At 39.7% G+C, this 25,965-nt stretch overlaps 1 protein-coding gene across 4 annotated transcripts in view; it reads right to left on the bottom strand.

Moving 5' to 3' along the window:
* Positions 1–23,030, bottom strand: part of Hr4 (Hormone receptor 4) — a 56,015-nt gene extending 32,985 nt beyond the window's left edge. The window contains exons 1-3 of one of the 4 annotated variants that reach the window (XM_064116463.1): positions 22,165–23,029; positions 20,501–20,812; positions 19,247–19,491 (exon numbers count right to left, since the gene is read on the bottom strand). The gene's annotated coding sequence lies outside the window, so the exon portion shown is untranslated. Of the gene's footprint in view, positions 1–19,246; positions 19,492–20,500 lie in introns of all 4 variants that reach the window. The other 3 variants (XM_064116470.1, XM_064116464.1, XM_064116465.1) reach the window with 3 other exon arrangements.
* Positions 23,031–25,965: the final 2,935 nt, after the last annotated feature.

Raw genomic sequence — 25,965 nt, 5'->3', positions numbered from 1 at the left:
AGCCCGGCAAACCGTGCTCTTTGCCAGTCTGGCCATACCACGGGCCAAGCTTAGTGACCCAAGCCTGGCAAGCCATGCTCTTTGCCGGTCTGGCCATGCCTCGGGCCAAGCTTGGTGGCCCAGATCTGGCAAGCCAGTCTCGTGCCAGACCTGGCCCGTTTCGTGGACATTGGCATTTCCTACCTGGGCCATCGAATTTTCGTTCATTGAAACATTCGATAATCGACTGTTCATCCCCCCCCCCCTCAATTCCCTCTCGCGCTGTTCCACTCTTGATTTTTTTTAACAATTTTCTTTTTCAAATCCCGACCAATTTTAAGAAAATATATATCTTTTATATTGAAAACGCTATTTTTTTGGAGGTTTTATTCATCAAAAACTTTTACCGGAAAAATAGAAAAACATATTATTGTTTGAATGATTTTGTTGGCGCAGTAGTTTTTTCAAAGATTGTATTATGAAACTAGATGCCATTCAGGGATTTATTTCGAACTTTCGGACTTTTAAAAATGTCATTTAAACATTCAACATCCATTTTTTCCCTGTAGAATGCTAACAGACAGATGTCGCGATCTTTAACTGCTCGATTGTGTTTTGGACAGCCCTGGGCATTCGTATCGAGCGGCAATGCCAAGGGCAAGGGCGCCCCTTCTCCCCTCTCCAACCGCCATCGCAACCCCCTTACTCTTCCTCCATTCGTCTCTTTTCCCCACATTTGGGGGCAACGACCTCGGGAAAACCCCATGGAGATGAAAGGGAAAATCCACGTCCTTCAATTTTTCCAAAACCACACAGATACGTCCGCCAGTTTAAAATCAACGGACAACGAATAAGTCGGTGAAAAATAGCAGTTTTTCATAATTCTGAAACGAAATGTTGTAGAAAATTTTACGGGGCTGATACTTAATTTGTTCCGACCGTTCCGGAATTTTTATCACCGTTAAGAAATTACGAAAATGTCATTTAAATTTTCCTCTTTGATTTCGTAATCGGTGAGCGAATTCTGAATTTCATAATTTTTGCAAATTATATCTATCTCTGAATTAGAAACTCGAATAATTATTCAAATTTTTTCATTCACCTTTTCCAACTTTATTACCACCCCATAGTGATAATAAATTATTAGTATTCAATATACTGATGTCTGATATGATCTCGTTTCACATTGCACGGTGGATCTGCCTTCGATATAACCCCTTCTGCCTGACAAACCCAAATAAAAAATAAAAAAATGAGTGAAAATAATTTCGTAGAAAATGATTTTCTCGTTGAGCGAGGATTTGAACTATTTTAATCCACTGTCAACGTCAGATCGGTGATGTTAAACGAGTGAAAGCCCCCATTGCCTGGGTTGCATCGTCAACCAACACCGTTGCCTCGGTGCTTTTGCCTTGTTCCTCCACCGTCGTTAGCTGCCCTGCGGCCATGGGGTTAACGCACTCGATCGTTTTTCCTACGCTATATACCCACTAACGATCGTGTTTCTAGCGTTACGTAAACGCACGATCTACACTGGAACTACCGCTGATGGATTTTCGCGGCGGCACTAACTAATAAACCTCTATTTACACTATTTTCCGTTGCCTTCTGTTTTCATCCGCTCTTCTACTTCCAAAAATTCACCCTCACCAGAGACGGTGGGTCGAAGATTATTCCAATCAATGAAGACCATTTGTGTGGTCAAATCCTGCTCCTGAACCCTACAATGATGGAGTAAACTCGTCACTCAATTTTTACCGAGCAGAGCATGATTTTGGTCGGAAGGGTAGGAGGACGGAAATCTGGGGAATGTGGGTTCGACTCCCACCTTTATATCATATTTTTTTTTCTGAAAATTTATTTCTTCGAAATGCATAATTTTCGGGCTAGTGGAGCGCAACTAGACATTTTCCAAACTCATTATATGGCATTGTTGAGGCGTCGGAGTAATGGAGTTTATTGGTAGGGGGTAAACAGGAAGTGCGATTGAGAACCACTGAATTGAAGTAGAAGAGAAAGTCGCCTCGCCTTTTGCCACTGCGCGCCACGACCGACATATTCTGCGTCGTCTGTTAGCATCTCGCAATCATTTTTGAACTCGATTCATCGATTAAGTCGTCCTTACGGGAAGATGAAATTTATATGAGGTGGCTTTAAACTTCAAACATTTATCTAATCGTGTTTCACTCGTTGCGCTTGCTTTTCATTAATTTTTCCTGCGTAAAAAATGGATGTTTTCATCAGTGTTGAATATTCCTGAAAATTTATATTTTTGATACATTCAATGTTGAATATTTATTACCAAGCATTTGGAACTATAATTTTCCGAATGCACTGATGCTAGCGGCACCCGGATTCCCAATATTCCGTTTTTTATCGCTATTGTGAATTATCTGAATTATTCGGCGGAAAATTTAATTAATCAACATGGCCGGAAGCAGGTATCGTTGAAAATGTCAGTGAAATTTTTATGGAATCATCATAATGAATTTTCCCTGTGAGAGCTAGAAATAAATTTATTTCCAGTGACGTTTTGCATATATGAAGGTATAGGTTAAATTATAAAAATCATGGTTAATGTTAATCTATACTGTCGCTTAATCGTTTATATGGTATTAGTAATCGATTTAATAACATTATTTTAATTTAAAGTTTGCGAGAAAAAAATTGAAACTTGGGAAAACTGCATAAAAATTACGCAATCTCGTGACTAACACCATCCCACGTGGGTGCGTACGATCAGGGCCTCCTAGAGTTCAAACTCGTCCAACAAGTTTTCTGTTATACGCAATCACCAATCACTCAACTTTCGCTATCATTAAATCACCTCCAGACCTCTAAAACAGCCGTTCCTCTCCAACGGATCGCACCTCACCTTCCTTGTTATCAAAAGTTCCCTAAAAAATTTCGTCTGTGCAATCAGGGCCACCCCTGACCATTAGCTCCCAAAATTACGGTACTCATTTTACACACCGCAAGCATTTAACCCTTCAATTATCAGCATCATTTTAAAAATAAAAAATTGGTAATTTTCTATTTTTCCTCTCCCCTGGAACACATTTGAGGGAGCGGAGGGGAGGACGTAGTGAATCCCTCAAAAAACGTCGAAAAATGAGTGAAAAAAAATCTTCAACTTGAGTTCCCACATAGCAAACAAAGAAAAAATTGCAGCAGAGGGGAGGGGAAATGTGCGACTAGTCGTGTAAGTTATGTTGCAATGGCCCAGAAGCGGTAGCTAGGCGAAGGGTCAAAAACACCGAGCGGCCGCGCGCACGGTTTCTAGGCCATGCGCTGCTATCTATAAACCCCTGCGAGTCGTTCTCCCCCTTCCACTGGTCTCGGCTCCCTCCCCGCTCTCAGCAAACCATCCTTCAAGCGTCCAATAGAATCTAGACGGCGATATGCACTTTAAATAGCCACCGAGTGAGCAAAAAAAATTATCCGTAGTTTATTAATTCGTAGAATCGATAGGATTTTATGAATTTTTTTAAGTTAGTATCCCAGCCAACTGCAATTAATTGTTAAGTTTTTTGTATTCGATTTTTCTAATCGGGGGAAAATCGAGATGAGTATTTTATTGGGGGGAACGGAGAGGGGGTGGGTGATGTTGTTGGTTGTAGGATGGAGGTTACACAACGAGAACGCTCGACAGCTCTCGCTTTCCCGAAGTAGAGGTGCTCATTTTCGATTGATTGAGGATCGGAAGAGTTTGGAGAAGTGTCAGGAGGCATGATAGGCCGTTGAAGGAAATTTTTTTAGCAACTCTAATACAGTGCATCCTATCACAAGGTAAATGTCAGCTAGAAAAATTGAATCTTCAAATCCCTAGAAATTCAATAAAATTTTTTCAGCATAGGTCTGCGATAAATTGTTATTTTAGATATTTAAGTTCCAAAGACTCTGGTAAATGGAATGTATGGTAAAACTCCCTTCAAGTTCGTCAAATAATACTTTTATTGTCTGACACTATTCATCTCCTTCATCATCAAAAGCTTCCGTATTGGCAAAAGTTCAATCGACAGCGAGACCAAAAAAGGAATTTCTTCAAAAATGTTCAACGTATACATTAATCAGCTTGCACGCGCGTGAAAGTAGGTGAGAAAGTAGTTACAGACAGTCGCACGCGCAAAAGCCCGAATGTGCCAAGCGGCCACGACGAAAATTCACGTAGTGGGGAGCCAACACACACACGTCTCATAGCATGTATTTGTAACGAAATATGCGACTTGACTTGACCGTATGGTATATACGTTGGATAATCATTTAATTGGGTTATGTACGAGGAAATGACCTGGTGCATATTTTGTGTCGTTGCAGTGCACGCAAATCGGTTCGGAGAAAATTAAGCGCGCGGGAGGTCTGCGAGGGGGAGGGAGAGGAGGGCATAAGAAAATTGTATTGACCAGTGAAGTTATTTTGTTCACAGAAATAGAACGATCGTATTACTTGGACTAGTTATTTTGTCTTCGGGGAGTTCAGGAAGTACTTGACAAAGTGAAAGTTGAAGTTTTTTTTATGACGCGATCTTTTGCTCTTCTTCGAAGAGAGTGCAGGAGGCGAGGAATTTATTAAATAGCCAAGACTGGAATTTTGTCCATTAGAGATCAATGAGTTTTTTTTTACAGTTGTTACATATTTCCGGTTTGAAATATTAGTTTGGAAATCTTTACACTATAGATTCAAGTATTTATAAAAATTGAAATGGTTTATGTAATGATATAATTCCTAGGATTATTTAAATAGTTGACGGACATAATGTGCGTTCACACTGTGAAAGAAAATAATGCCAAGTTTGATATTGATAAACAATTTGGCAATCTCTAAATTTCTCCCATAATTCCAATATTTTTGGTTAAAAAGAAAGTTGATTAATTAAATTAAGTAATACAAAAAATCAATTCGACTGTTACGGCCCTCCCACCCCCGTATTGCAAAAGAAGGTGTCGCTGCAGTTGTCCAGGGTTACTCTCGGTCATTGGGCCCAAAAACTTTGGCAATAAACTTACACTCTCGCGGCGTTGCGAGCGTAACCGATAGTTTCTCTACTTACGTAACCCATTGGTTATTTATTTACTTATTTTTCTTGCGCTCTAGGGTCGCATAACTCGAGAGAGAAAAAAAATATTGAAAATTCAGGTGAGTATATCCATTCCATAAAAACCTGACAATTTATTTTTTAAATTTAATTCTATTCGCGTTGAGCTGATGTGGGCGGAGCAGCGAGCAATTGCGCAAAGATATTTGAAAAAGAGTTCATGATACAAAGTCACGTTCATGACACGAGATGCATTCGATTCGTAGTCCATATTCCATTATTTGTTCTGAATTCAAGTGTTCATTTGGTTTTTCTAGTTATAGGGGGGAGGGAATTAAATAAAGGCCTTGGATTTTCCATTGCCCTCGAGCGTTTCCACCTCGTGTGGCCTAAATAAACAACCGAGAATACATCGACCCGTGCTAGCTTGTGACGACCATTTTGTTTTGTATTTTAAAGCGCGTGAGGTTGAGAAAATTTGCGGAAACGGCTTAGTCATTTTGTGAAAAACAATTTGTCGGGAGTTCTTGAAGATTAGTGAGAGTCAATAGAGACTGCGGTAAATTGACAAGGAGATTTTTGAATTCCCTCCACCTTGGGGATAGTCTAAATAGCAATGAAGACTAATTTTAATTGGTAGAATGTGCTCTGCGGATGGAATTTATCATGTTCTTTGTCTCAGGAGTACTGGAAAATGTAAAATAGCTCGCAATTACCCTTGAAAAAAAGGTCTTATGTATCATACAGATTAACATCGCGTGTAAAAAACTAAGCTAGCTATTTAAAAACAAATCCTTGCTTCGACATTGGGCCCATCTCATAAAGAAAATCATTTGATTAATTTCACCTAGACAAACGAGAAATTATGAATCCTTTCAATAACTTCTAAAAACAACTCAATCATACAGTTATTGTTCTCGACGTTGAAACCCCTCAAACTAACTAACTATCAGTCAACTAATTTACACCACAAAAAGATAAAAAAACGCGTAGAGATAGAAAAATGCTGCAATAAACCGCTTTTCCCGTATCTTCAAGGCCCATTTTTTCGCCCAGTTTTCGCAGTTTTTTTGCCGTCCCAGTTTCTCTTATCAGAGACAAATGAGCTGATGGGTGGATCACCCGTCAGTTATTTGTCTCTAAACACTTGCCATCGAGTGCAATATGGTCATTAAATTTAATCACACCAAGTAACAATTTTTACCCCTCACAATGCGCAGTTTTTCGACGAGATGAAATTAATTGCGTCAGAAAGAATGAAAAAAAATATCATAAACAGAGAAAAAAAGTAGTATTAGTGTTGCTGAGGACGACGGCGCAGTAGAAGAAACTTGACTCTGACCTACAAAATAAAACTGCAAGTGCAACGAGCGAGGACTCGAGCGCGCACAGCATTTTATACGAATGTTTGCAACACTTGTTGATGTTATTACATTTTACTTCCTGTGTATTTGCCTTTTCCATTATCATAGTAAGATTATTTCGGTAATAAGGGGTTCCATGGGAAAATATTTTAAAACCTTTTTTCTCGACAATGGAATTGCCACTAAAAAGAAACAAGTTGAAAAATATTCACATATAATACCACAAGTGGTTCAAAATTATCGAATATTTCCCGATAGATTCGTTGCAAACAAATGAAGGAGTCAAGTTTTTCAGGCTAAAAAATCACGAGTGCGAAGCACGAGTGATTTTTCCTGAAAAACTTGACGACTTCATTTGTATGCAGGGAACCTAGAGGGAAATATTCTATAATTTTGAAGCTCGAGTGGTATTCAGGGGATTATTTTTCCTATCCAAATTTCGGCCAAGAGAATTGTGCCATGACATGAAAAGAGGTTTATTTGGTTAAGTGTCGTTTGTTTACCAAAATATTCAAAAAATTATCGCTGATATTCGAGGTAGGCTATACAAAATATCAACAAATGGTGCAATTCTATTGGCTGAAATTTGGGTGGGAAAAATAATCTTTGATATTTTATAATCTCATACTTATTCAATTATTTCGGTAATGAACAATCTCATTGAAAAATGTCACAATAATCCTGTGTATACGCAAATTATAGTTCATAAGAGTGTATGCAAAAATGCTTTATGACATTTTTCTCTCAATCCTCTTATTTCCTTTATTTTTTATTTCTCAATTTTCCCACAATTAAAAACACATTATCCAACAAATGAGATACGGAATCCCTCTGAAAATTTATTTGTGATTCCCAATGAGGGAGTAGAATATTTTTCTCATTCTTGATTTTTTACTCATTGTCGTATTTTTCCCTTTTTTTCAATAAACACCAGCTCAAGGATACCAAACATCTCTTGACCCAGATCTTGACGGGATTTTCAAGCGAGCATTATCATTGGTTGGGAATTTTTATTGCTGAGAATATGAAAAACTATTATTCAGAATTTTATCGTTTCTATGAAGGCAATTGTCTTTCGAGAAGAAAATGAATCTCATTTATTCTGCTCGGTGATGATTTACGTGGAGATTATTTTGGAGCAGTGAGTGGTTGTCCGTTCGTGGATTATCTGCACTTGATTAATTTTTTATTATTTTTATCCCTGTATTTTTAACCCCTGAAAAAAATATAATGAAACGATTTTACGTTTATGGCCCATTTCCCCCCTCTTAAGAAGATGATTTTGCAACTAAAAAGGGTATTTTCTTTGATGATACCTCGAGACTGGTCACGCGACAAAAGAGAATGACAAAAGTAGCTCTCGCATGTAGCAAGGGAAAAGGGAGTGGAATACATTGTGGGTGGGGAGGTGAGGTCGGAGAGCCAGTAGCTAAAGAGGGAAATGCTGAAGCGCGGAACGTTCCAGGAGGGTTAGGTGCAGTATCGGTCATTACCTCGTGTCGCTGTAACTGGGTCAGTCGTCACAGAGCGCCTAAGCCACGCTTCGTTAGTCGCATACACATTTGCCATGGGGGGAGGGTGGGGAGAAACCGTACGCCTGAAATACCCATTGGCTTTGTCATATAATTTCTAATGAATATCAACTTTCTCCCTCTCTTTAAACAATTAAGGTCTCTCCTCTCCTCCAAAGTAACATCAAAAAACCTCTGGTTATTGAAATGCTCTCGATAATCATCCCATCCCATAGATGAGTAACCCTTTCCGTCAAAACATTGATATTCAATGAATTTCGCTTCATTACATCTTGAGAACCGTGCAAAATTATGGCAATTTAAAAAAAATTTATTAACATAAATAGAAATAAAATGTTGTTAACAGCTGTAGCGAGAGTATATGGTGACAACTATGAGGGGTGAGAGGTAGCAAGTCATGTGAAAGAAGGTGAAAAATATTTTAATGAGAAAAAACCCTATAATTGATCAACTGAAAAAAGTTAACAATTCAAAGATTTCTATTTTTAATTGCGGTTAAAAATGTTGGACAATGTGTGGGGTCCTCACTAATATTTTGAGTCGGAAATTTATCTGGTCGAAGGCTACCGTCGGTTCACGATCTTCGACTTTCAGAATTCGATTTTTGAAAAAGTTACGAAAACAAGAGAAAAGAGTGAAAAAAAACCCAACATTCGGATAAATGCGAATGAACGTGGGGCGGGGTAGAAGGAGGGGAATAGACATTCTGGGGCAAAGGTTGAGGAACGCAAGCTCAACGTTAACCACCCCCACTCCAACTCACCCTCCCCCTCTCCGCGGCAAGCAAATGCTGGCCAACCCCCTTCGCAACACACGTCACTGAGTCCACACACAGATACATGCAAGTACATGTGTACGCAAATACATGGACATGTGAAATTGCGCTGGTATGATGTGCTTTCGTCCGACCTACCCCAATCCCCTCTATGCCGCCCGCGGCGAGTCTTTGCCGACTCCTCTCGATAATAGCCGACGCGGCCCTCACCTTCCCTCCTGGCCTAACCTCCCACCCACCCACTGCTTTCATGGTATTTTTATATCTCTAGCAATAGCGTAGGACAATTGTTAATTGTGGATTCATCAAAATTGCATTTTTTCTATCCAAATGATCGCATCATTTTATTCAATTTTATTATTTTCGTGAAAAATAAATATTTTAAACATAAATAACAACTATATGGCGCAGACAATAATTATATTTCTATGGGTAGGACTCGCAAATGATCCTCAAATTTCTCTGAGCACTTAATCTATGATTCTTAATGATATCCAAATAATTTAGCCATATTCTAATAGCTAATTTCTAATTAGGGGATTGCAGTTCAATAAAAATTACATTTTTTCTTCCTTTTAGTTTTTTTTTGGAAAGGATCACGCTCGTAATAATTTTTTTTCACGAGTCCATAGTACTAAATGTTGCACATATGCAAATAATAACAAGCTATCATTACCCATTAATTCCATCATTGAAAAAACAAAAGTACAGAGGTGATATTATTACGTAATATTTTCCGCATATAAGCCGTCGACAAACGACGTACGACCTTCCTCTATGGAAAGGATGGGGATCTGAAATAGCAACGACCCGAATATGGGTCAACGTGCATTGTGCCACGACCCTCTTCACGCAAGCCCGGCCCGTTGCACATAAACTCGTCTATACCCACACAAAATTGCATTGAAATGTGCAATTCAGACGGTAAAAATAAAATTCCACATTACGAGAGGTATTTTTTTTATTTGTTCAATTGATTCTCACATGATGTGCTTCACACAATATTTCTACGTAGTAATGAAAGTATGGCAAAAATTTTATCACTCATAAACTTTACAGAAAATCCAGAAAAATAATCGCAAACATTTAATTTCCGGTTTTTATATTAATTTCAACAGGGTACAACTTCAAAAATTACCTTATTATTATGAAGAAAGAAAAAATGTCGTGCAACTATTATATTAATCCCTAATCAAAAAAATATTGTTTTAAAAAAAGGGAAAATCGCTGGGATAGTCTCGGACTTGCAAATTTACATTATTCCCTTAAGTATCCACTTGCAGACCTTCCCCTTTCTCAAATGTAAAAATATTTCCTCATTTTTTTCCTAATTTCCCTTCAATTACAAACTTTCCTCAACTAATTCAACATATCTCCTGATGTAACAAATTTTTTCCTCCGTGTCATCAAATTACATCTGGGAAAAAATGCAATGTGAATCATCCCTAGGGCCGAATGGATTCACCTACCCACTTCTATCCTTAAATTTCCTCCCCCCCCCCCCTCTAGAAAAAACCCTCATCGAACTTCAAAATTAAAAAATCTCCCTCAATTTTCCTTCCAATTTCCCCTTCAATTACAAACTTTCCCTGACCAAATCGCCACCTCCCTCTCCACCAGCCGCACAGGGTTTCACCCCTTCCCCTTTACCCTCCCTCTTGGCATCAATCCCTTCTCCTAGTGGTCTTTATCAAAGTGGGGATGGCGCTCCCCACCTGAGCGGATGCACCTCACCGTAGGCTGCACCGCCTCCTGTCATCCTCGCTCCGCGATTCGTCGTCCCTTTCCACACCACTAACCTCTCCCCTCTTTCACCCCCTTGACCGTCATAGAGGGAGCGAGAGCCCCTGAGGGGTGCGCGAAAATTGTGGTTATGCGCGAAATAAAGTTGCAAAAGGGGGCTCGTAAGAGGCGCATGCGCGAAAAATTGTAAACACTCCCTGGCCTGCGCCAACTGTATTACGTCTTGTCGGAGGTCCGGGTAATGCTTTGGCTCTTGCATGTACACAGACGTACAGTAGTGGAAGTTTTTTTTTTTTTATTTCTATTTGTCTTCTATTCTACAAAACGAATGCGCGAGAGGGATGAAGTGGTAGGGGGTTGGCTCGATAACCGGCAAGGGTTCAATGCACACTTCCGCTCTCTCTTGTTATTCGCACTTCTCTGTTTTTCTCACAGTCAAGGAATGCCGCATTGAGGATTAACATAAACAGTTTTCCGAGATGGTTCAAAGTGACTGTCGCCAAAGTGGAATCTACTCGAAATCCAAGTTCTGATGTTTATTATTAAAAAATTAATTTTTATTCACGTTATCCTGCGGTCCATTCGCCTCTTCCGTATCGAAGACTGAGAATATAAACATTTTCACAAATGCCAAAATATGTCAGAGTTACCCTTGACAAAAAGCCCTCATGGATCACACAGATCAACAAAACGGTATGTCTTCAATCGTCAATAATTTGAATTTAAATTGGTCCTTTAATTTGGTCCTGCGATTTACGTGTTATTGACCATTGAAGACGGTATTTGAGACAAATTGCTGTTGCCAAATATTAAAGTCAATGTGAGCAGGTTATTTCCCTTGTGGTAGCCCTATTTCCGGCGACGTTAGAGGGAAAATAGAACTGACTACTTTATAACTTACTTACTGTCGTCAAGCATTGGATTTTCTGACTCAACCCCGTATTTATGTATAAAATACAAGCAGTATGACATTCATAAAAATTTCGCTCGACATCCGAAAACCAATAACTCAAATTGAGGGAAAAATCCAATAATGCAAATGCAAATAGATCACAGCGTCTAATAAATATACCAATAACCTTGGACATTTATGAGCAGTTTGCGAGTGCACCTAAGATACATGCCCCAGATTATCAAGTATCCAACTATAGCTGTTGAGGTGTCCCAATTATCGCTCCACTAGTCAGACATCGAAGAAAACGTGAAAGTATTATTACCCTGGTATACCTTGAAATTCAATTTTTTCGAGCAATTAAAATAGACGATTCTTTTCATATGAACATGAGATCGATGTTCGATAACAAGCTAAATCATCAATTCCACGAGCTTCACTGCCCCATACTCCCTTTGAATATTCAAATAGACCAATTTTTTTCCTATAAGCCTATAAATATCCGTCAAAATCCCATAAATCCTCTCATCTCAATCACTAAAAATTCATTTCCTCATTATTTAAGAGTTTCTCCAATCGTCAAAAAATTTTCAGAAGCAACCGCTGAACTCGACATCTGAAATATATTCTTCTATCCAAGGCCACTCATTGTGACCCCACTCCCCCGGCTCTATGCAACCCCCTGCGTCCTAAACCTCGAGAAATAACAGGCACTCGATCATTCCCAATGAAACTTATTCCCCGATCAATACAAAATAATCGATAAACCTCGAAATTCCCCCCGGGGATGTTAGCCGGAAGTGAGCCGACCCAACCCCATCCTCCACCAATTCCAGTGACAAATGTGAAAATGGCGAGGTGACTGGCGACCCCTGGATTTCGCAAGCGACTGCTGCATAACCCATACAGGAGCACTGAGGACTATTTTGAGGGTCACGTTCACAGGCGTTGGCCCCCGGTGTGACGCGTATCTCTCGGTTTTGTTATTCGGGGGTTGAGCGAGGTCCGGGCCGAGGTGAGGGGCAGAATAGGTTGGCCCTGAGGGGGGCACAGCTGAGCCGGTCGATGCAACTGCAACGGCTTTTCCCCACTCCCCAGCCCTCTCCCTTTCTCCAACCCTTCTCACTGTGCAGCCCCTTCCCCTTAACCGCCCCTGTACCCCTCGCGCCCCTCATGATACGCCTAGTCCAACCTCGGGGTCATTGACCTCGCTAGCACTGTGTTGGATTTGTTTGTTTACATCATGCCAGGATGGAAAAAAGTCATTGAAATTGGATTAAATTATGGGGCTTTTTTATTAAATTTAATTGTGGTATTTGAAGGAGACGTTTAGGAACATGTCTGAGCGGCTTTTACCCTCGCAGAAAATCGTATTAATGAATTTTAAACTGGAGCTTTTAATGATAATTGCGTCAACAACAGGAGAGCCCTAATACACAATTAAATTTCAATCAACTTTTGACGAAAAAAAAAAAATACTGTTGGAGAAATTATCGTATGAAAAATTGGATGATTATTCTACCGGGAAAATTCGTGAATTTCGCCTGTCAGTGGTGAATTTGACGAGCTCAACTGTTGGAGTAACGTCACGTCATTCGAGTTAGTTTCATTTTTTTTCCTCTGTCATTTTAATAGGACAGGGTGTGCTCTCGTCATGGTTTCACGACACGGACTCATCCGGATGATTTTGATTATAACATTGTGACATATTGGCTGGATATGAAAGGAATGACGGAAATCCCCCCCTCAAAACCGTTCTCATTTTGTCCCAGGAATTTTTTTTAAAAAATTAACACTGCCAATTGTTGGCTCAATAAGTGCAGCTTCTCATATAGGGTTGATCACAACAGCTGAACATAATCCGCCGTCTTGCTAACGTCGGCAAAATTTACATGGCCATTGTAGCTAACTTATAAATCAGCAAATCACTTTCGAACGAATTCTCGGTCTTGAATTTTTATTTCACAATTCTCCTCTTGTATTCTCGGGCATCATAGTATGATCGACAAAATCGAATCTAAAATTTATTTTCTGTTAAAAAATCGTCTAAACAATATGCTACCAATGAATTGACGGAAATTCATGTTTTCCAACTCCCCAAGTAGGAAAATCTGAAAGGGACAGGCTGGGTCCAAGACCCTTCGAAAGTATAACGCATAATCGGTGTTTTTTCCAAGAATAACTTGAAAAATCTTTCGTTATGGTAAACTAGAGAGAATATCATTCACAATATGAGGTGAAAACTGCACGCCTTCGGTCTTACCGAATGGAAATATAGAAAATATCCATAAACCGATAGTCATCAATATATTTCCCGAGTTGAAAAAATATATTTTACATCAAATGGATGGAAAAGCAGTCCATTGGAGGTCAACGACCCGTCTACCACACTCTGTACATACACACAAACACAGATGTAGGGAACAGAAAGCTCCTCTGTGCATGTTGCCATGCACCATCCCAATGTAACACAACCAACAGATGAGTCTGTGCGCGCGGGGTTATATCAACTCAATGTTTTGTATTGTAACTCTTTAAAACCTATCCTAGAGTCATAAACCAGGGTATTGTCATCGACGTTGACGTTAAACATCATTCAGTGATAGCAAACACCAACACATGGCGATCAAATATTGTCGTTTATTCATTTCTCTCACAGTCTAAGCCTGTTCATACGGAAAATTCACCTCTGAAGAACGAATTTCGATCCCATCAAATTGATTTCATTTTTAATTTGGCGACATTGATGCTTTCACCCGGATAAAAAATATAATATTTTTCTCCAGTACAGGCCCTGATTATAATCCACTTTGCGCCACAAGCTTCATCAAAGCCTTTTAGTATTGATGTTCTCGCAAAATTAGTACCTCGCAGTAACCGGAAATCATAGGGAAAAATGGACTTGCGAGCAAGGTGTCGAGTCTGCAATTTCGTCTGCGTGGTATTATAGTTCCGGAAATATCCAGGGAAATGTCATTGAGAATTTTTGTGAAATTAAGGTTATCTTTATGGAGGTCTGTAATAAATTGAAAGTTAGTGCGGGTATGCGCTTCTGCACACTCGCCTCGTTTTCACGGTCAGGCATTATCGATCATTCTTCTCCCCTTGCCCCTCGTGTCCCTCTCCTCCACCGGTACGACAAAGTGGGAAGGAAAAGGGGGAGGATAACGAAAAAGGGAGTGGAGAGGAGGGGATGGTACTGAGGAAACGAGCGCGTCTTGCAGTGTATCTCGAGGCCATTGAACCCCTTTTGGCAACTCCAGTGCTCAATAAACCCTAATCATTCCGGCATTATCATTATCAGCAATTTATTCCCGAAATATTGCTATCCTATGTCAATCGGCTTTAAATTAAATAACATTGGGACCGAAAATTTCAAATTGCGAGAGGGAGAGAAGGATTTTGAGTCTTGGGAGGAATCGACAGGTAAAGGGGAGTTTATCATCAGCATTTTGAATCGGTGAAAAATCATCGGGCATGTATTAGAGTGATTTTAAACCTGAGGATCGATACTAGGGATTTAGGAGATAGGGTTTTTTTCTCGCAAGTTGACGCCCTGAATTTCTAGTTTTTTTCTTCACCATTTCCTCATGGTGGCGCATCCCCTGAAGACGCATGTGCAGCAGAATGTATTTCGGTGCACAGTGTATGCCTCTGGTGGAGGTCAATGCCCGTCCTTACTCCCGACTCGAGGAAAGAAGTGAAAAAAAAATTGCTGATGCATTTATTTTGTTGTGAAAAAATTTATCGGCTCCAAAAATTATCTCTATCTTCTTTGGCTTAGGAAGGGAGCATCTATTCGATAAAACTTGAAATAAGGATATGGAAATATCTTTTATAATTTGATACAGATTAAACTATCGATACAATTTTCTTCCAAATACCAAATGTTTTACTCAAATTACGTGAAAAAATGAATTTTCCGAGCTTTCTCTAGTTTATTGAGAGGAAAAATGATAAGTCAGAGAGAGCTCAGTGGACATTTCCATGACGAATATATCTAGGGAAATGCAACGTCGGAAGGTAATCCGCGAAAATATTGGTTTGTCGATGTAACGCCAAGCGAAGTGATTGCGTTATGCATTGCGGAAGTCTTTTGCCTTCTCGTTTTTTCCTCTAATTTTCCCTGTGGTCTCAAGCTGTAATCATCCCAGAGGCCTCCCTGGACACTTTCACTGGTGACCCACTACTGTTATGCTGTTACCCGACTACCGTTTAATGTGCAAGTCCCTCTCTTTTTGCAGTAATCATCATTACATATTTATCTAACGATTTCTCAATTATTCGGTTTTTTTGTTAATAACGTCGTAATGATTGCTCCTCTATTTGTTGCACCATGGAGTAGAAGAATTGATGGTTACAAGTACCATTGAGGGAAAGTCAGGTGACAGGTTAATTATTCAAAGTCGACAGATTAGTGACTTTGATTTTTGTTGTTGGGTGGAAGGTATGAGATGATTTGAACTCATATTCTGAATTATTTTGTTTGGCAGAATAATATGAAGGGAGGGATAATAGACCGCATAGGAAACTGATTATCCATTCGGAAGCCTATTGCTAATTTATTTCATTCACGAATTCCGAAGAATGTAAAGCACCTCATTGGTAGCAATAAAACTGCAATGACAGTGGCATTCTGATGATGCCACATGGCTGACGATGGTTTGTCAGTAAAGATGAGGGCCACAAGTTTGTGATATGACACTGGCGCAAACTCGTGGCCTCTCTTGGTTCTGTATGAGTTAGTTGACTATGGGCATCGGGTTGGCCAGGGTCAATGACTGGAGCAAGAGACACTACACACTTGAACCACTGTGTACACGCGGCTCTGTCACACCCGTGTGGGAGTTATTAAAAGCTGAAACGTGAAAAAGTCAATGTTTCCATTTGAATTTTTATTTGATAAAAAGAATGACTTCTCTCGCTTTTACTCGGTTTTGTTGGAGCTTTCTCTCCAGTTGAATTGTCAACAGTTGGAGCGGCTTTTTTTTTTTCTTTTTTGGCCATGAGTTTGTTTTATGCTGTTTGTACATTAGATGGAAGAGGATGCACGAAGTTGTGATTAGAGGGGACAGTAACCTAAACCTTGGACTCGGCAATCACTGACGCACATGTTTAAGTTCATATGAGAGATAAAAATGTTTTCCGTTGTTTAGAAGAGTTATGGGGCTTCTGAATTAATTGAGTGATACCGAGCAGTTATAAAAATATTCTCTGCGAGTTGAGAAATGAATCTTTAAAATATATATTTCACGGAATTTCGAGTGGTCTGAATACGTGAATTTTTCAATTTACTAGGAGCATTCAGTATCAAATTACATTGACTCTCATGTACTTCAACTTCATCGACAACTCTGACTTAAATCATTGACGGTTTATTAATCGCTAGTAAACAAAAATCTGACCTGCAGAATTTCCATTCATAATCATATATTTGCCTTGGAATACCAGCGACGTGTCGCGATGTTTAATCGTCAGAGTGTCTCTACAAAAAACTTTTCTCAATTTCTGTGGGTTCCGGAAGAGATTGTGTTGCACTTAAGTTCGGCCCTCTGAAAATAGCAGATGTATTTTTAACTCATTGATATGTTACCGAACTTTTCAATGGAACCTCCAGTACAACAGAAAAACCGCTGACAACTTCATTAAAAAAATAGTTGGACTCGATACGGCACTGCTCATGCCAGAGTTACATATCTTCAGAGTTCTCTCCTCTCCCCCCCTCCCTAAAAATACACCGTGGGAGCGATGACTCGGGTGTAAAAATACATCGAAAATGCAATCGTTTTGTGTCGACTGGAAAAAACTTACTTTTTTTGTCAAGAGAATCCCGTGATTTAGGAGATTTTTATGCTCCTCATTTTTTGGTGTTATTTGAGGATTCTTCGAGCATTAAAAAACCATCAGACGGTTGAATCACTTGAAAACATCCTGGAGATCAGCTCAATTCATTTACAAACAAAATTTCATCACCTCTGAACATTTTCCAGAAATGCAAAAAAATTCCCCCATTTGTTTCCGTAACTCATAAACCATAATGATAAAAATAAACATTTTCTTGACTTTCTATCAAGATAATTTTCATATCTCAATGATCTCATTTTCAATTACCGATTTTTGTGCATAATTGCAAGCTCAATTAAAATACTGCATTGATTATCGCTAAATGATCGACATTGAAAGTTGATTAACCAGTTATTCCCCCCGCCCCCTGAATCCGGAAAAATTATCCAATAAACCAATCCATAAAGATCCCAAACGAAATCTGACATTTTGTTCCAAAGACTGCACATGTGCAATTTCTCGGATATCTTTTACATCCACCAGTTAATATATCGCTTGGGTATTGGTGAGTGCATCGTCCTCGATGGGGAGAAAGTTACATTGCTTCGTAATAGTCGAACTGGCTGTGTCTAGCCTATACCAAATAACCAGGACTGAAACGAGATTCGTCCACTTTTATCTATTGAAGTATTGGAAGTTTAATATGAGATGTCGATCGTATCGTGCTGCGTCTATCCCCCTGATTCTCGTGCAGTCACGCTAAATTGTTGTGTAAGAAATATCAAAATTTATCATAAGTCGGTTTTTTCAACTTCTAAAAGAGTTGAGCCAACAAATTATTTACTCGAAATGATCTCAATATTTTTGGGCGGAATAAAGATATTTTCAGCACAGCTAATTTTTCCTCTGAATGCAGAAGGCTTCTGACAAACCAAATGAAATAAAAATTCATAAGTGACAAGTCCGAAATCATGGGGTTGACGTTCTCGTAATCATTCTCGACATGCCCCAAAACCAACCAAAAAATCTCACAATGATTGAAAATAAAATTAGCCGGAGCGTGAATGCAAGTGAGAGCCCGTAGGAACGGAACAGTGGGTGAAAGTTTTCAGTCCTCAACTCGAATAGAGAAGAAAAGTTGTATTGCCGGACGTGCAGAATACACAGAATGGAAGGGGGAGGAGAGGGTGGCAGACCGCAAAGGAGAAAGACAAACGTTGGATGGTACCAATGGGTGTTGGAATAGCGGAGCTGTTTGTAACCTAGACGGTAGGTACGGTTGAGAGTTGTCCGGGTAAGCACTACACCGCTTGACTCTCACTCACGGTACCGCTATACGCATCGCTCATCGGACATTTAACGAACAGGGCACCATGTCTGTTAAAATTTTCCTTTTGATTCATCACAGGACGATCGTCAGAGTCACCATTCCGAGTAGTTTTTTTAACGGTCCCTGAAGCTATAAGAAATTAAACTTTCCTTCAAAGTTTCCCTTTCAAGATCTTTTTCTATTCATAAATCTGGCAAAATTTAGAGGTTAAAGAGCAATTTGGAACTATTCCCTTAAGGTCGAACCTGTGCCACATGCTCAACAAAAGCATTTGTCAAATAATATTGAACTATTGAATATTATCAATCATTCATTGATTACAAATGAAAAAAAACTGAAAATTTTGGCAATTATTAAAATTTTCCGTTGATAATGACAGAAGGAAGAAGCTCTCATGTGTCAACGGAGGCTTACATCCACTTCCAATAGTGGGGGATCCCCCGACGGAGTAAGGCTAGGAGAGGGGATAACCGGCGCACTCGTTCGAGCCTCGGTGTCATTGCCTCGACGCTCACGGCGGCCAGTGACTCCATCACTGACCTAGTGCCGGCATTGCCCGAGCCCAACCGACACCTCCCGAGGCCTCGGCCGTCGACCCCCAGCGTTACCACTGCCACCGGTCCTTCCTCCCCCTTCTGCACCGCACCGCCGCGTCGCCCACCCCACAATGCGCGCGACTCAAGGCACAACGTCACAATTACGCCAAAGAGAGGGAAAAAAAAACGCCACGCGAGTCTCAAAAAGCCTCAAATAGCCTCGAAAAAAATTGTCAAGAATGAATGAAAATAATTAATGACAAAAAAATTACTTACATTTTTGTATGTTCTATTGCACTCCATCAATATCGAGTACCTCTGCACCAGGAAATCGGGCGAAACTCCACTGAAGACGTTGAAAAATCCAGGAAAAAATCACAAGTAAACTTCACTTCCTCCGTCTGGGTTCACAAAATGATATGAAAAGAAATTAATCACCACTTCACTAGAGTTTAGTTATCACAGTATTGATGTTTAATGACACTATGTTTGACGTCATTATCAGTATGTTCCTGTTATTCCTATAAATGGGAATATTCATTAGTGAATTCGATAAATAAGGAATTATTGCAAGCATAAACAATGGATGACAGAGAATTATTGCGTGCGCAGCTTGAGCTGGTGGTAAATTACGTCATGCGAATTGTCAATTTCGATGAGCGAAGGGTTAATTATCATGCAGAGAGTTACGATTAAATGATGGAGTGTAGGTGATAAACTACCATTAAAAAATTGCTTAAATCACAATGCCAAATTCCTAGAGGAAAAGGGTTAATTGTCACTTCTAAATGTATAGCCACTAAATTACCATACGTGCACCGCAAGTTATCAAAAGGGAGTTCTAAATTAACGTGAGGAAATCACAGAATGCTGCAAGCATACGGTAATTTACTACATAGTGAGGGATAATTCCGTAAATTACCATAAACAAACACTGCTTTTCCTATGGCAAACAGCAAATTTCCTTTTGGAGAAATTTTTAATAGGAAATTTTCACATTTACACGTACATTACGAATTACAAACATCGGAGCAGCATATTTTACTCATTTCAACAATAAATTACCGCAGTAACATCCGATAGTAAATTTTCATTAACGAATTCTCGAATTACGGAGAGCGATTAATGAATGACAGTGCGTAAACTCCTAAATTATACATCCAGAGCAATAAATGACTACAACGGTAAACAACTCCTCACAACGTTAGTTTACCAATTACCAATAATAAATTTTCTCAATAAAATGACTACCGTATGCAAAACAACAAATAATTAATGGCAAGCAGGAAATTATCAATTATTACCAATAAATTACCGATTACCAGTCTTCAATTTCCCTCTGCCACCAGTAATTCGCCCCCTGTCCTCCCTAAATTACTCCGAGCAAAAACTAAATGCCCCCAACAAAACACGCCCATCTCCCCGGTGACATTCACTCAAAAAAAAAAAAAAATGCTCGCCCCGAAAAAAGCCGTAATTGGCCTCGTAGAAAAAAATACATAGAAAACGAAACGAAGTGAGGACAATTACCGTAAAGCGTCCCATGCACCTGAAGTGAACGAGTCAGATATGTTTTAAATCGGGATGTGTAATCGTCACGCAGTTTTCACTTTTAAAATTCCGTAGCCTTTCCAACTCACTCTCGAGAATTCTGTTCAGCACACTGGTTTTGCCCCGTCTAGGTCGTGGTGTTCCCGTTTTCTCATTCCCGTTAGCATTACCGTATCCGTAGACGCCATGTAGCTAACCACCAGTAACATTATTTCCACTCACTTTACGTTCACGTTAGTCCCTACTGTATGTGTGTATGTCTGCGTGTGTGGGTGTGTGTCCATACCTTCGCTTTATTATCGGAGGTTAACTCTTTATTATTATTCATTTAAATTTCAGAGGGAGAAATACACACGTGTATCATACAAACACTCTTAGGGGGTTTAATACAACCAGGACAACTATTGAGCCCCTTGGGGGGGGGGGGGGATTAATTTTAGTTCTGCTATGTGATATGCACTAATTCTTCTTCATTCTCCGGGTTTGTTTACGTGTAGGATGAGAAAGGAGGCGGAAGGTTGGGGCAGAATGGATTTTTCAGAGGTTTACTGAAGCATTTGGAGGGGACGGAATGGGACCGGGTACACGGTGGGGGATTTGTTGGGAAATTTCCGGTTTTGTAAGGTGGTTTTGAGTTGGTTTTCATGGGGTAGATCAGGAGATATTCAAGGTTAAATTATCATGAGGTGGATAGTTTTTTGATGGGGAGAGATGACCCTTCCGCTTTGCAATCGCGAAGGTTAGCGGAGGCTGGGATTTTTTTCATTTATAGGAGGAAAAAATTTCTACAACTTGCAGCGATTCAAGTTAATTTTTTTTTCTATACCTGCCACTGCTAAACTCGCATTGAAGCCGCTTGAAATCATTCATTCATCGTTTAAAACTCAAGAGGAGGGAATTTTATTTCTCTGAATCTTGAATTTTTTTTACCCCATACGGAATATAAACAAAAATATCAAATTATCTCAACTACATCATGAAACAACAATCAAATGAATCGATGTAACCGCGCATGACCTCAAAAATTGTTCCCGCATACCATTTCCGGCAACGAAATATCCGTCAACGGAATCTCCGAGCGCCACACGAGAAAGCAAGCGAGACTCCCGTCACTTTTTCATTGACTAAAATGTATACGAAGTAGAAGAAAGAGACGAAGCACCGGAGAACGTAACGTACAGTGGTATATGTACAGCATTGAGATATATTTACCGGACGTTTAACCCGGGTATTACGAATTCGTGGACGCCATGCGCATCGCTTTCATTCGCTCACAGAGACTTAGGGAATACTCGATGAATATAATTGCAAAACACTCGTCACCAGAACAATTTTCGTATATCATTTTCATTCACTCCAGGATCGCTCAAGTAATTCAAAGAGAGCTGAAAGAAAAAAATATTCGCCAAGCAAAATAATTTCGCTTTGGAGTATTTCAAAGGCATTCAAAAAAAGCTCTAAGAAAAAGTCGTTCGCCAATTTTCATTCAGAAATAATTCGGATTCCGAGATATTGCCCGGGATTCAACAATCATTCGCTCCTAAACAACCCAAATGAACTCAAGAAAACAACAATCACAACCGCTTATAACTGAATAATGGCTGTAAAATCTGCCTTAAAAAAAATAAACAACGAATTTATACTCAAATTGCGTCTCCCACAGGTCCCATGTCGACATGAATTTCTTCGGAGATTATTCCACTCACAATTCACTCACAACCACATTATCCCGGCAATTTACGTCATCTCTCACATGTTAATTACTCGTATCACTCAACAATTCCCAAGAAAACTTGGCACAATGTTTCGTGCACTATGAATGACTCTGAATTTTCACCAATGAAAAATTGAAGATGTCGATACCAGTTGTAGCCTCTCCTTGGAGTGATGTATCACTCCCACTGTAATTCCTCCTTCTCAACAATTAAAATCCCTGTAAATAGAGGGTTTTCAGATGTCACATCTCAACTATTCACCATTGATCATCAGCACATCAACCAAAATTATCAGACACATTTAAAACAATTTTCACCGAATAATTGTCAACTGAATGATTTTTTTTCACCAAGTTCATTCGCTCTAGTAGTGTACACACGATACGGTTGATCGTAGTGGAGGCGAAAGGATTTTCACTCACTCGTATATACAAGGCCGTGGGCACTTTTACTGTACAATCAAATGGGGGGAAAGCGAGAATGCACGGAAATAACATTCTCTAGTTGTCAATCATATTAATATCATCATTCTTTCATTATTTTCCAGTGATTTTTTTTATCGGCAAAACTAGTAAATAATTTCAAAAATATCCATGATATCAACTGTATTTTGGAAATAAATTGAGCAAATTTTGTTTTTCAAACATTGATTTTCGAAAATACATGAGATCTAGAAAAACTATGAAAAGAAAACATTGAAATGATTCTTCCTATCGTTTGAAAAATATTTATTTTTATGGAGAACGTGAAGATCAATCGACAGATATAATTCATTTGGGTTAAAAATGCTTGGAAAAATAATGAATAAAATAGTTTAAACATCTTCCACCACCAAACTCACAATAATATCAATTTTAATTCACGTTATTATCAGTTTTTTTATCGTATTAAAAAGAAACGCGCCACGAGGTACGAGGAACACGGAACGAAACGAGGAGAGCAGCAGCAGCCTAGCGCTCTAGCAGCCGGCACCGAGCCGCTGAGGTCAATGACCTCTCCTCCGCCGTCGTCGTTGTTGCTCTCCTCCTCGTTTTCTCTCTTTTACTCCCCCCACTTTGCCACCACCTCCCCGCCACTGGTGGCTTCGCATCCAAAAACCTCAACACTCAATTTTCCCTCTCACTCTCGCGAAAGAAGAGATTGGAGGAAGGGGGATAGTGGTGCCCGTGGAACCCCAGTTTCCCCTATCATTCCTCCCTCTCTCCGCCCCTCTGATACCCCCCTCCTCTCACTACCACCGCCATCACAATGAATTTCAAATCTCCCCTGACATTTTACCCCCACCAAGGGGCAACTGCCACCCGCTGAGGTTTTTTTCCCCCTCGTGCCATGAGGATTCTTTATGCGATTACCGGCCTCTCACTCGTTTGGTCTAGGTCTGGGTATCTAGGATTTTTTTTTTAGTCATCGATTTTGATTTTCACGTAGAGGGATGAGGGGTAGATCCTCTTCTGCAGGGAGGCACTCGCCAGTGTATAATTTAGGAAATTGGTAAACAATGGCAGGTTTTCTTGATAAATTGAATTATTTCAAAACATTTGTTCCTTCAAAATGGTCCATGAAAATTCCCTCTAACTAAACCAACACCTACTGCTGAAAAAAATATTTCAACTAAATTGTAAAAATAATAGCGTATTTGATGGGCATTTAATACCATGAGAAAAAAAACTGATAGGCGATATGTTATCGGTGTCTCCATAACGCACAAAAAACAATGGAAAGTGCCCACGACAACGGATAAAAAGACTTAAAAGAAAAATCTTTTTTTTTTTTAAAGACTGTGTAGACTAGAATTTTTTTGCGAACCCTAGCTTTTTATTCACATATATAGAAATTATTTTCACTAACCCAGTAGTGAGATTCCAGCCAAACTCATATTCTCGTCACCCACCTGCACCCCTAACACCACAGAAAAAACATTGTAAATATCAAATTACCCCTTCATATCAAACGAAATTGGGGTAGGTTGACACATCCCGGGTTCACGCGCCTCTTCCTCCGTACCTGCACCCCTTCCCCCTCGTCATCTCATCACCTCCTCGCTCCGTTCCACCCCTTTTCAAATCACTCCTCACACTCCCCAGGGGCTGTACAACCGTGTGAAAGGGGTAAAAGAGGGGATGAGGGATCCAAAGGGGTGGGGATTCCGTTCCTCCTCCCTTTCCTCCCCCAACCCCTCCAAAGGCACTCACGACACGCCGGGTTCACTGGTACAGTGTACCCTCGGCGGTGCAACGCTCTCTTCCTGATTCCAAACTCTATATACAGAATCTCACACACACACATAGACACATATACACGTGCAAACTACTTGCACCCTCTCTCTCTCACTCCCTTTTATTCGCGAGAGGTAATTCGTTCTGCACACTACCACCCCCTCCCGCAACTGGTTTTTCGTCGGTGGCTCTGTCACTCGAACTACTTTTCCTCAATACTCGCCATATGCTAATAAATAAGGTTGATGATATCGTTTTTCAAATAAATAAAAAATGAAAATAAGAAAAGGTTAGTCAGACCATAATAATAAATCAATGCTGAAGAAATACATATGTCCCACTTGTAATGTACCTAGTTATCCCATTTAGCCATGTGGGGATCAAACATGACAAAATAGGTTGGCAGGTCAATCTCAATGTGAAATGACCATGGGGGTTAATGGGGGGACGCAAATAGGACAATCGCAAAGGCTTAACGATAATGAAATTCAACCGAACGTAGCAGACATGGAAATCGCAAGGGTCAAACGACCACATATCGAGGAAAATGTGCCAGAAAACTGTCCACTTTGACCCACATTATTTCTGCGAGCTGATCCTCTTTCGCTAGATATGACACTTATAAAGACCGAAAGCTACGTTATGAGATTTTTTATTAGTTCCTTACCTTTTACCGTCCAGAAGAAGATTATCAATATTCTATTATGCACCAAAGAAATGCATCGTATTAATAAATGATTCAACTTTACCTAACAATACAATATTGCACTTCGTGTGAACTATTAAAGCCTTGAGGTGCTTTTTTTATCTGTCAGCTTAGATATTTCTTTTTTACATTGATTGTTTGTGATCGTTCTTATTGGAAGAAACGATCCTGCTGATGAGAATGATCTGTCACATGAACGGAAGGGTTCTGTAAAAACTGCGCAATTTTAGCTGAGTTACGTGGTAGTAATAAAGTGCAATGCCATATAATAATGATTTAATATTCCATAATTCAAATATTAGATTATTCATTGTGTGAGTGATGATTGGTTCAGAGCCCTAGACTATATTGACAGAATATCAACCCTGGCATCCATTTCCTTCTCCTTGCTCACGCTTACTGCGGAAGTTTCTTAAATTCCTTGTGGTATATTTGATATATCTGCTTTCCGTTCTCATATGGTGGTCGACCAAGTCCTTCATAGGACATTGACTTTGAGATACGCCAGTGTCGACGGCTGCTATCACTATCTTACATTTCGTGCTTATCACACTTGTGCGCTTTACCTTATCAACAAACCGCCTTCTTAGGTTACGGAATGCCTCATCACTCCCCCTCGTTCATAATAACGATGAGTATAAAAAAAAATAATTCCATTTGTGAACACGAGAATCATCACTTGGGTGTTTCATCATCGTTTGAATAATAATCCACGTTTTCGACCGTGACCGTTTAAAGTTGAAATACACTGCGTATTCTTCACTGTGTTTACCTATTTTTTTCATCATTTTAGAAAGTTATTTTTGG

Source organism: Diachasmimorpha longicaudata, chromosome 3, assembly GCF_034640455.1.
Source record: "Diachasmimorpha longicaudata isolate KC_UGA_2023 chromosome 3, iyDiaLong2, whole genome shotgun sequence".
Lineage (NCBI taxonomy): Eukaryota > Metazoa > Arthropoda > Insecta > Hymenoptera > Braconidae > Diachasmimorpha > Diachasmimorpha longicaudata.
Note: the sequence above shows the minus strand (reverse complement) of the source record. Positions and strands in the feature narration are given on the sequence as shown.